General features: G+C 37.3%; 1 long non-coding RNA gene across 2 annotated transcripts; it reads left to right on the forward strand.

The window, feature by feature from the left end:
* The first annotated feature begins 3,343 nt into the window (after nt 1-3,343).
* Nucleotides 3,344-9,584, forward strand: LOC125255663. 2 transcript variants are annotated; one of them, XR_007181958.1, is made up of 3 exons: nt 3,344-4,263; nt 8,649-8,835; nt 9,386-9,584. It is a non-coding gene; the product is annotated as an uncharacterized LOC125255663 (long non-coding RNA). The 2 variants fall into 2 exon arrangements; XR_007181959.1 differs by having other exon boundaries at nt 8,652-8,835.
* Nucleotides 9,585-10,353: the final 769 nt, after the last annotated feature.

The following is a 10,353-nucleotide window of genomic DNA, read 5'->3' on the forward strand; positions in this document are numbered from 1 at the left end:
TAGCTCCGTACGCATGTAATGAGGCCTGGAATCAAACGGCAGAAATATGAAATTAACAGTAAAAACTTCATCTCATTTTACTGTAATTAAAAATGACGAAAATCTCATTATGATACAACCGACACTGGCAGTGGCGAGTGAAGTTCTGCAAGTGTTATTTAATCAAACGATTAGATTTGCATACATTTGCAATTACATTCCCCATCCACCAATATGATGGGCAAAAGGACAGTAATATAACCGACTTCAGATCCAAACTTTGCAAGGTTGTCTCTTTTTCAAGACAAGTTTTAACATATGAATATGTAACCATCTGATGCAATGAATGTCGACAAAATGTCAAGGATCAAAATTGTTTTGTTAACGGCAGGGCTGAAGACGTCTTGAAAGATGTATAATAGAAACCAAGGGAAAACTCAGAAATATTTATTAATATTTTCTGAGAAGGCTTTTTATCACTTGCCTTGCCTTTTTTTCTCAGTCATGTCAGAATTGCGCCCAAATAAATATACCAAATAAATCATCACTTCCTATTAGATTATTTGCACATTTGTTCTTAACAGAACAGACAGAAAGTTACAAATTGGAAAACTCTTTCAGAGAAACTTCCAATTTCAAATTGCCACACACACACACACACATACACTGTCAACCGCTACTGTGAAGAACTGTTCAAATCCAAAACTGATATGCTGCTCTTGATAAAGGGAGGGCTTACATTTTTCATTATTTTCCTGAGATGTTTCAATACTCTGAGAGAAACAGCGATAAAAATAAAATCAGACACAAGGATAATCAATTGCGGAGGATTTGCCTGTTTTAAGAAAGACAGAATATTTCTGCTAGGCGCATTCTCAGAAGGGCAATCCTGCATAATATCTTCATCTAATAACTGCCATTTCTTTAATGCGTGCTCTTCCCTACCAGGCTTCTCAAAAAGGGTTTGAATAACTACCTTTCGAATTACCTGAGAGAGTCATTTCTGTAATGGCTTTTTAATCACTTTGAAAATCACTATTCCATCACAAAACTTTCTCACATGGTGCTGAAAAAACTTTCCTTTGGATTTAATGGTCTTGGAGATGTGTCTGCCTCATCTTGTTCTCTCGATCCCTCACTTACAGTCATTCTCTCCCTTTACCACCATCAATCTTCATCAATTTTACTCACAAACCAATCTTTTCCATTTTTGACAAATTATACTGCAACACCATTAAAGACAAAAGTAATGAAGAGCAGACTATGGATTCAGTCCGTTTGGATTGTGTGTGTTTGTTTGTGGCCGTCTAACACACAATGCAAATTGAGTTAAATCCATAAATAGATGTTATTAGTCTCAAGGATCACTAAACTTGTTGATGTGGATCCTCAGCTAAGGGAAACTAATAGCAGTGCGCCACGCTTCACAGATCTCTCTTCTCAATTTCTTTTGTTGATAAACACTCACTATGCGCAAATGCTTTAATCAGCCCACGTATAAAGAAATAAAAAGAAGAATACCACCACTTTAGGTCACTTCCTTGCTTTTTGACATTCAGACTGGGATTTTCTTAAGGATTAGCCTTTTAAGGCATATTTTTAATGCGGAGCTCCTGAAATTTGTTCAGATCTTCATTTGCAGTCTTTCGACTCATCAGCAGTTTTATCATGTAATGTGAAATTCTGATCAAATATGCACTCAACATCTTGCAACTATACATATTTAACAACGCAAACTCTACTGGATTAGAAAAAAAACGGGACAACTGTGGAATGTAAATGGCTTGTTTACTCTGCGTATCTGCATAGCTATGCAACATTAACCCCATTCCTGCTTTGCTTATCATCTTGAAGATGATCATGGTGGCTCCATTTTTTTTTTTTTTTTTAATTTCATGACATTTGTTTCCATTAACGGTTGCTGAACATCCGAGTTCTTTTACTGAAACTGATGGAACACTGTACAAAAATACTTTAGAACTTGTTAGTTTGGATTAAATTTGATTAGAGAGAAAATATTTATATAGCATTGTTTCAGTCATACTTAAAGGTGACCTATTATGCCCCTTTTAACAAGATGTAATATAAGTCCCAGATGTCCCCAGAATGTGTCTGTGAAGTTTCAGCTCAAAGTACCCCCTGGATTTTTTATTATACCGTATTTTAACTGTCTATTTTTGGGTGGTGATTTGGTGTGTGTACCTTTATATGCAAATGTACTCGTGCTCCCCACCCCCAAGCTCGCGATTCCAATACACTGGGGCATAAATAATACAGGAGAAGCTCACACAGCAAATATAACTCTCAAAATGGATCATTACAAATGTAATTGTGATGCAGCATATCAGATCACGAATATATTTTGTGGACGTTTGCTAACATTTGATTCTGAATGAGTTTGATAGCATGCTGCATGGCAAACGTGGCTAAAGCTACACACTGTTGGAGAGACTCAGTAAGAATGGAGATGTGTTTATGAATTATACAGACTGCATTATAAGTGAATTACAAGTGTTTTCAGGTTAAAAATGAAAATAATGACATGGCTCTGGTCTCTGTGAATACAGTAAGAAACAATGGTAAATTTAGCTATATTTAACAGTACATTAGCAGCGTGCTAAAGAAACACATTCTGAAAGACAATTTGCAAACATCACAAAATATATACGAAATTGGATCATGAACAGTTGGTATCGATCCATCTTTGAGAAACAAATTCTGTGTTTTACTGACCCTCGTGTGCAAAGCAGTCTGGTGTAAAGTGTCTTGCACATACTGGTATATGAATTTGTCTTGACATATTCCCTTCATAAATAAAATTACACCACTGCGTCCTCAGTGGCTCAGATGCCAGGAGTTTATGGAGACTCATATGTTTACTATTATAGCCGTTAACAGATCAGTGATAATGTTTACATAACTGAGACATATCACTAGCTCAGAAACAGTTGTTCTTGAGTGCTGCTGTCCTGCAGAGTTTTGCTCCGACCCAACTCACCTTCCTTCATGTAGCTTTAGTAATTCTGAAGACATTCAAGCAGGGGCGTAGTTTGTGGGGGTAATCCCCCCAATATTCAAATCCATCAGTTACAACCCCCCCCCCAATACAATCCAACCATACCAACGTTCAACCCCCCCCTGTAAAGTTGAAACCAAATCTACGCCCTTGCATTCAAGCGTCTAACACTGTAAACTGAAAAAGGTATATTAGTTTTACAATATAACATAAAAACAGTGCAACAAATAAATCTAGGAATTAATTATATAAGAAAATAATCTCTTTAAAACTTGAAGTCCAGAAACAATTTTGTTAAATAAAAATCTCACGTTTTCGACGACTGACAGCAGCTGGTCATCAGAACAATAAACCCGACAATTTTGTCGGTTATCTTTATTTGTCTTTTGAAAACTTTTCTCTTTGTTTGAATGAAGCTGGCACGCCTCATCCTTCTCCATCTTAAGCGCGTCAAACGCCCGAATCGCTCAATTCGCACCGCGTCATTCACGCGAATCGCGCCGCAGGGAGTCAGTTCGCGTCTTTGCATTGACTTAACATGTAAATCACTCGCGCTTATCGCTTCATTCGCGTCTGGTGTGAACGCAGCATTAGCCTTTATGTAACCATCGTGTTGCCCGGGGTGACGCGTCTTCAAATGCTTTATCAAGTTATTTGTGTTAAAGTTGCCAATACTTGTGCCACTCGAAATTGCAGCATTGCATATGAGACATGTCGCCGTTTTACTGGTCTGAAATACTGCCAAACAGCAGACATACTGCTAGCGCGTTTTCACTTCTCCGCTGCTCTAAACAGTGGTTGCTTGTGGCAACGCAGCACAACTTCCTGTGTTTGCATTGTGAGCCGCGAAGAATAATTGATTTCCGATTTGCTGCGTTAAGCAAAGATAGCGGGCACAACTATGTGTTGTTTAAGAAAATGGTATCGGATCGGTACGTGAGTTTAAATACTCGCCGATACCGATGCCAGAAATTTTTGTGGTATCGGTGGTATTTCCGATACTAGTATCGGAATCGGAACAACCCTAAATACAATCCAACCCCAACGTTCAACCCCCCCAAAGTTGAAACCAAATCTACGCCCTTTAATTCAAGTGTGTTTGATCAGGGTTGTAGCTATACTGTGTGAGGACAACTGCACTCAAGGACCAGTGTTAGAACTGGTACACCATTGTCATTTATGAAAACAAAATGGCGGCGCCATGTGTGGAAACATACAGATTCAGGGGACGGAAATATTATAATTAGATCCCCTTCCTACGTCACAAGGTGAGTGAAATCTGAATGCTCATTTTTTCACATGCTTGCAAAGAAAGGTTTACCAAAACAAAGTTACTGGGTTGTCCTTTTTTACGTTTTCTGGTTTGGTAGATGCACCGGGGATCCAATTATAGTACTTAAACATGGAAAAAGTCAGATTTTCATGATATGTCTCCTTTAAGGGCCTCTTAAAGAATCAATCATTGTTATGTGAAGAGAATATTGGAGATCTTTCCTCAACACCTGTCAGTTTTAAAAGCTAACTTTTTTAAGATTGTTCATTATTGACAATATATCATCTGATGCTGAGCTCAAAAGCTTATCTGAAGTTTACACTGGTAAAATCAAAGAATTTAACAGTCCAAAAAGCAATACAAACTTTGCAGACACCTTTATTCCTTATATAATAGTTCACAGACTTGATGATAATAAGAAAAGAACACTGTCTCTCACATTCTCTGAATCCACCAAGTCACTGTTGACAGGACAACCTTTGAAAAATTCTTAGAAAAAATGATTCAGCCACAGGCATGGGTTTGGACATTAGTGTGTCTAGTGTGCCTTCCCCCATTTCTTAATTGCTTGGACTGGGGGGTCAACGTTTGTCTGATTAGTTTCATAAAGATAACCCCTGCTTGTTGATGCCTTAACTACTACCATTATGATATATAACTACTACAGAAATGCAATTAGTTACTTTTTAGTGAGTATACGAAATATTGCAACGCATTACTTTTAAAAGTAACTTTCCTCAACATTGTTCAAGACAAGAGCATAAGAGACTTTATTAAAAACATCAAAATGTTATCAAAATCTTCCCCAAACTTTTGAACGGTAGTGCAAATGGTCAAATTAAAGAGTTAGTTCAGCCAAAAATGAAAATTCTGTTGTTAATTACTCACCTTCATGTTGTTCCACACCCATAAGACCTTTGTTCATCTTCAGAACATAGATTAAGGTATTTTTTGATAAAATCCGATGGCTCAGTGAGGCCTTAATTGACAGCAAAATAATTAACACTTTCAGATGCTCAGAAAGCTACTAAAGACATATTTTAAAAAGTTCGTGTTAGCACAGTGGTTCAACCTTAAAGTTATAAAGCGACGAGAATACTTTTTTTGCGCCAAAATAACGACTTTGTTAAACAATATCTAGTGATGGGCAATTTCAAAACACTGCTTCATGAAGCTTTGAAGCTTTACAAATCTTTTGTTTCGATTCAGTGGTTCGGAGCGTGTATCAAACTGCCAAAGTCACGCCCCCCAGTGGTGAACCATTGAAATTTCGAAACACTTATGATGTAACGAAGCCTCATTAACTGAAATCATGTGACTATGGCAGTTTGAACTTATCATTCTATCTCATAAGAGAACTAGTTTTGCATACCACTAGATGATTAGTCTGCTATCTATGCCAACATGCAGTATTAACCTATGATACCAGTCCAAACAGATAGCATTTCCATTTTATGCCACTAATGGCACCAAAATTACAAAATCTATTTGAAACAGTTCAAAATAACAAAAAAAATCAATGATTTCTAATTGGAATACTTATAGAGTTGCCATTTACAAACAACTTTTCAAACCCAAGGTCGTTGCTCCCAGATGTTTTATGTGCTGCAATTCACCAAGCACTAGAAGTCAGAGACTGTGGGACTGAAGCTGGTAAATAACATTCTTAAAGACCATAAATATTTAATATGTTAGTTCCTGTGCAGTGCAGAGTAAAACAGGGTAAAGGTTCAGCACGGTTTGGAGATGATGTGGAGACTGATCTTTGACTGGCTCAAGCAGGCAATAGCAGAATGCAGAATTACCCCATGTGTGATATGGAACACTATATCAGAATGTCAGCGTCCACCATATCACAAGGCTCTTTTCATTACTGCAGCACTGTCCTTCTGAACTAAATTATATGCGTTCCAGTCTCCAGTCAAATGTAATAAATTGTAGATATGGTGTTTTATTTTGAGTATGAGGAGACTTTAAAAGCAAATGTGAATCTTGACTTTTTGGGGTTGCCATATTTTATTGACAGTGATTAGTAGAGGGGACACTATTCAGGGAGACAGAGGGATAATGGAAACGGGACACAACACAGACTGCATTCAACTTGAGCACCCAGGTTCAGCACTTACCACTAAGCCACAGCTTGGCTCAGATGGAATTTGTCTTTTTATTGACTTAGAAAAAGAAAGTAAAAGATTAAAGATTTGGAAAAGACCAAGTTCATTTTGCAGTTAATCAGCGCAAGTACGTAAGAATTGCATAATGGCTCCAAATACTTCCAAGACAAGGAAAGGGATTTCTCACAAAATGGCAGTTTTAAACGAAAAAAAAAAAATAATAATTTATTTTTTTCTTTGTTCATTTTTTTTCATTTTTTCATATATATACATATTAGGGCACTTTTTTATTCTTAATTGTTTTATGTTAATACATTGGCTTTGAATTAAAGTCTGATAATTATGAATTTTAATTTGAATATCCAAAGTCCTCATGAGAAAGCCCTGTTATAAAGCAATACATTGTCCAATTAGAGCAAAAGAATGCCCAGGAGATGCCTGGTATTACAAGGAGTAATGATCCACTATATGCTATAATGTGAATGATGGCAGATATGGATATATGTAAATATAAATGTCTGATTAGCTAAATGGAAACCTGCTGGCTCAGCTCCCCAGTTCAGGTAATAAGAAAAACACTTAGATGGGAGAAAGTGATTCAGGGAGGCAGTCAGAGAAAATTCAGGTGCCTGATTCCATTAGAGCTGCAGTTTCTCATCAGAGAACAATAACCCCAACACTTTTCATCTTTTTAAGCTCTGATTCAGCCAAATGGATGATAAAGATGGTAAATGTGCCAAAGTCTATCATCAAATGTCTACGGCGTATGTCAGTCCAGTGTGTCAGCTAATGCAGTATAAATTCTGGAGCATACTATATATTCAGCAACTGAGGCAGTCCTTTTTACATTAAGTGGTGAAGGCAACAGAACGCTGCATTCCAGCCAAGAGCGGAACAGACAACTGAAATAGTCCTGCTGTCGGCCAGAACTGACAAAGTGGGTAGAAATGCTGGAAGCATGGTTCTGGAAGACTGACAGGCACATAGACGGCAAGAAAAGCCAGCAGGCACCAGCATAGATGGGCGGCATCAGGTTGGCACAGGGCAGACAGCTAAGGACGGGAAGTAAGGAGAGTGTCACTTTGAGAAAAGAATGCTGACAGAATTGCTGACTTTCAGAAAATACTAATGAAGAAGTGATGTGAAATGAAAGTAGGAACTAAAATTTGATGATTTTTTAAAAGTTTTTTTTCTTTCTTTAGTAAATAAGATGTAAAATACTCTTCTAAAGTTTGGGGTTGGTATTACAATTTTTTATGTTTTTAAAAAGCTGGGTTAGGGATGCTTTTGCGTTAAAATTCAATTGAGTTTTGGGCTTAAAAATTGAGTTGGTCCAACTCAATTAAATTGCGTTTTGGACTTAAAAAATTGAGTTGGTCCAACTCAATTAAATTTATATTTAAAGCACCGTTATGATGGTGATCCGGCCGAAAAAAAAGTTAAAAAAAAAGACACCAAAACCCTTCTGATGTAAAGAATTACATGATGAATCATGTTAGTTCGCTGTTAACATAAGTGAAAACATTTGGAAATGTTTGTTTCACATAAAATAGTAATAATATACTAACTTTTTTGGTTAGTTACCAGTACATCTTTTTGTCCATTAACCTCAACTTCCACCATACAGTTAAAAAAAATATTTTCCCATAATCCTTTGCTGTTTACACATTTTACAGTATGTTACTGTACATAATAAAGTAATATACTGTTCAAATTACAGAAATGGGTTACAGTGTATAACATGGCGAAATAGCCTTTTCTGTTCCCTTGCAAAAATGATGTCCTTCATCCTCTTAAGTCAGTATGATTGCTTTCAGATAACATCTTATAATCCAGGATGTGAGAATCAATACTTGCCAATCAATGCACATAATGCATATAAAGATGAGGAAAAATCCCTTGTCAAAAGCAGTGTATAAATTCACCACTGTGGGACTGTTTAAATATTCTTGTGGAAGAAAATGTGTCTGTGTAGACCAAGCGCTCACGAGAACGCTTACATTTGATTTGATTCCATATTCAAGTGTAAAATCCTCAACAGATCCTATGCAAACCTAATTGAAAATTCCATTTCACATTATTCCACCAGTGCTATTTCCACTCCAGGTGCTCTTGTCAGTATTCCAGTTCTAGATATAGGCCTATACATTACCATCTCAGTGTAGCCCTACAGCGCTACAGGTTTGAAATTAAGAATGAAATTAAGTTGAGCAAAACTAATGATGGTTGGATGAACCCTGCTTCTTATTCCCATTTATGGTTCCAGCAGAATCCAAACCATGATTGATGCTGGGCCAGCTTCACACATTACTTCTGGCTATACACACAGTGAAGCTTGTGTTTGTCTCACCTGAATGGCTGAGTGATGGACTGCGCGTCATTACCGACGATGTACGTTAGTCAAAACGGAGCCTGAAGACTTGGCACGCACCTATTCTAATGGCTCCGAGATGGTATGCAAGGAAAGCCCTGTGCTGCTGTGGTAGTCAATTGTGAAAAATGCCTAAGGAGATTCTTTTTGTTGCAATGATTCATTTTTTTAAGGTGAAAAATAAATGGCAAAAAACATTGGAATTGAGCACCAAGCTAGTAAGATACAAAAATGAATACAAAAATGGAAGTTGTGATAGTCTTTTCTTATCTATTGTGATGTATCTGAGTAAAACAGGTTCTTGAACAAGAAAAAATGTAGGGCAGGACTTAATTTAATTTGTCCATGAGGAATTCATAGTTTCTCTTTAAGCATTTTTCTATAAGAAAACACTTTAACACATTGCGTTCACATTCTGGGCTCATATCGCCTGTAGTATTCATCAACAATAAGGTGTATATTGAATTTGGTCTTTTAATATCACTGTTTAAGTACATTAAGGAATTTTAAGTGTTTTACATGTTAAGGGTTTTAGAATGTCTCGCTGTTTTTAGTGATTGAAACACTGCAGCAGGTGCCCAAAACTTGCATTTTATTCACATATTTTTGATTTTCTTCTTTTAAATTGATAGGCCTGTAATACAGTTCTATGGATGTTTTGCCCGCCTCCGGTCTCCGTGACAGTCACGTGACTGAAAACTATGAACTGACTGGATGATTGTGGTTTGCTTTTGGTGGATCTCACGTGAGTGACAGGTTGTCCCACCCTCCCGCCAGTTATTTGGATTAAAGTTTACGAGGGCACATGATTTTTTTTTTTTTAAATGACGTGCAAAGGTAAATAATTTATAAAAAAGCTGCGTTCACGTCACCTCGTATTTACCGGAATCTTGAAATGACAACACGTGACGTTATATTCGGAGCTGTTCACGTCCTTTTGGTCCTTGAACTGGGAATTATGCGTTTCCATGGCAGCACTGTCGACGCCTAAATGAATCTACAGCTGTCAGGTGGTACAGCGCGGCCACGTGGTATATCTGGGAGCTTTCAGAAAACTCCCAGCTTACAAGCTGTAATTACGAGCTCTACGAGGACGTGAACGCTTTTTACAAGCTAGAATCTCGTAACTACAGGAATTACGAGGCCACGTGAACGCACCTTAAATACTGCTATATTCCATAAAAAAATAAGAATTATCCATTTTGATTTCATGGTGACTTTTGAAGATATGTTCACCGCCAGTGACAAAGCGACATGCTTCTCATTCATTTTCAATGGAGAGCTGACGACTTCCGGCAACATGAGTAACACTGGCTGTGTCTGAAATCACCCTCTATAAAACCTTAAATAGAGCACTAATTTGAGGTGGACAGCCATTTGTAGTGGTGTCCGAAACCATAGTGGACATTATCGAGTGCACTTATTCAATCTCATAATGCACCGCTATAACGAGTGTACAACTGATGTACACTTGATGTCTAGAGAATACCCATTATGCACTGTGAGGGTCTGCCTGAATGAATTCCCTCGTCTGACCAGAAGATGGCCTTTTGAATTGATTATTAAATTGTTTAGTTAAGGTTTATAGAGACTATAACAT

The sequence above is a fragment of the Megalobrama amblycephala genome, linkage group LG20 (genome assembly GCF_018812025.1).
Source record: "Megalobrama amblycephala isolate DHTTF-2021 linkage group LG20, ASM1881202v1, whole genome shotgun sequence".
Classification (NCBI taxonomy): Eukaryota; Metazoa; Chordata; class Actinopteri; order Cypriniformes; family Xenocyprididae; genus Megalobrama; species Megalobrama amblycephala.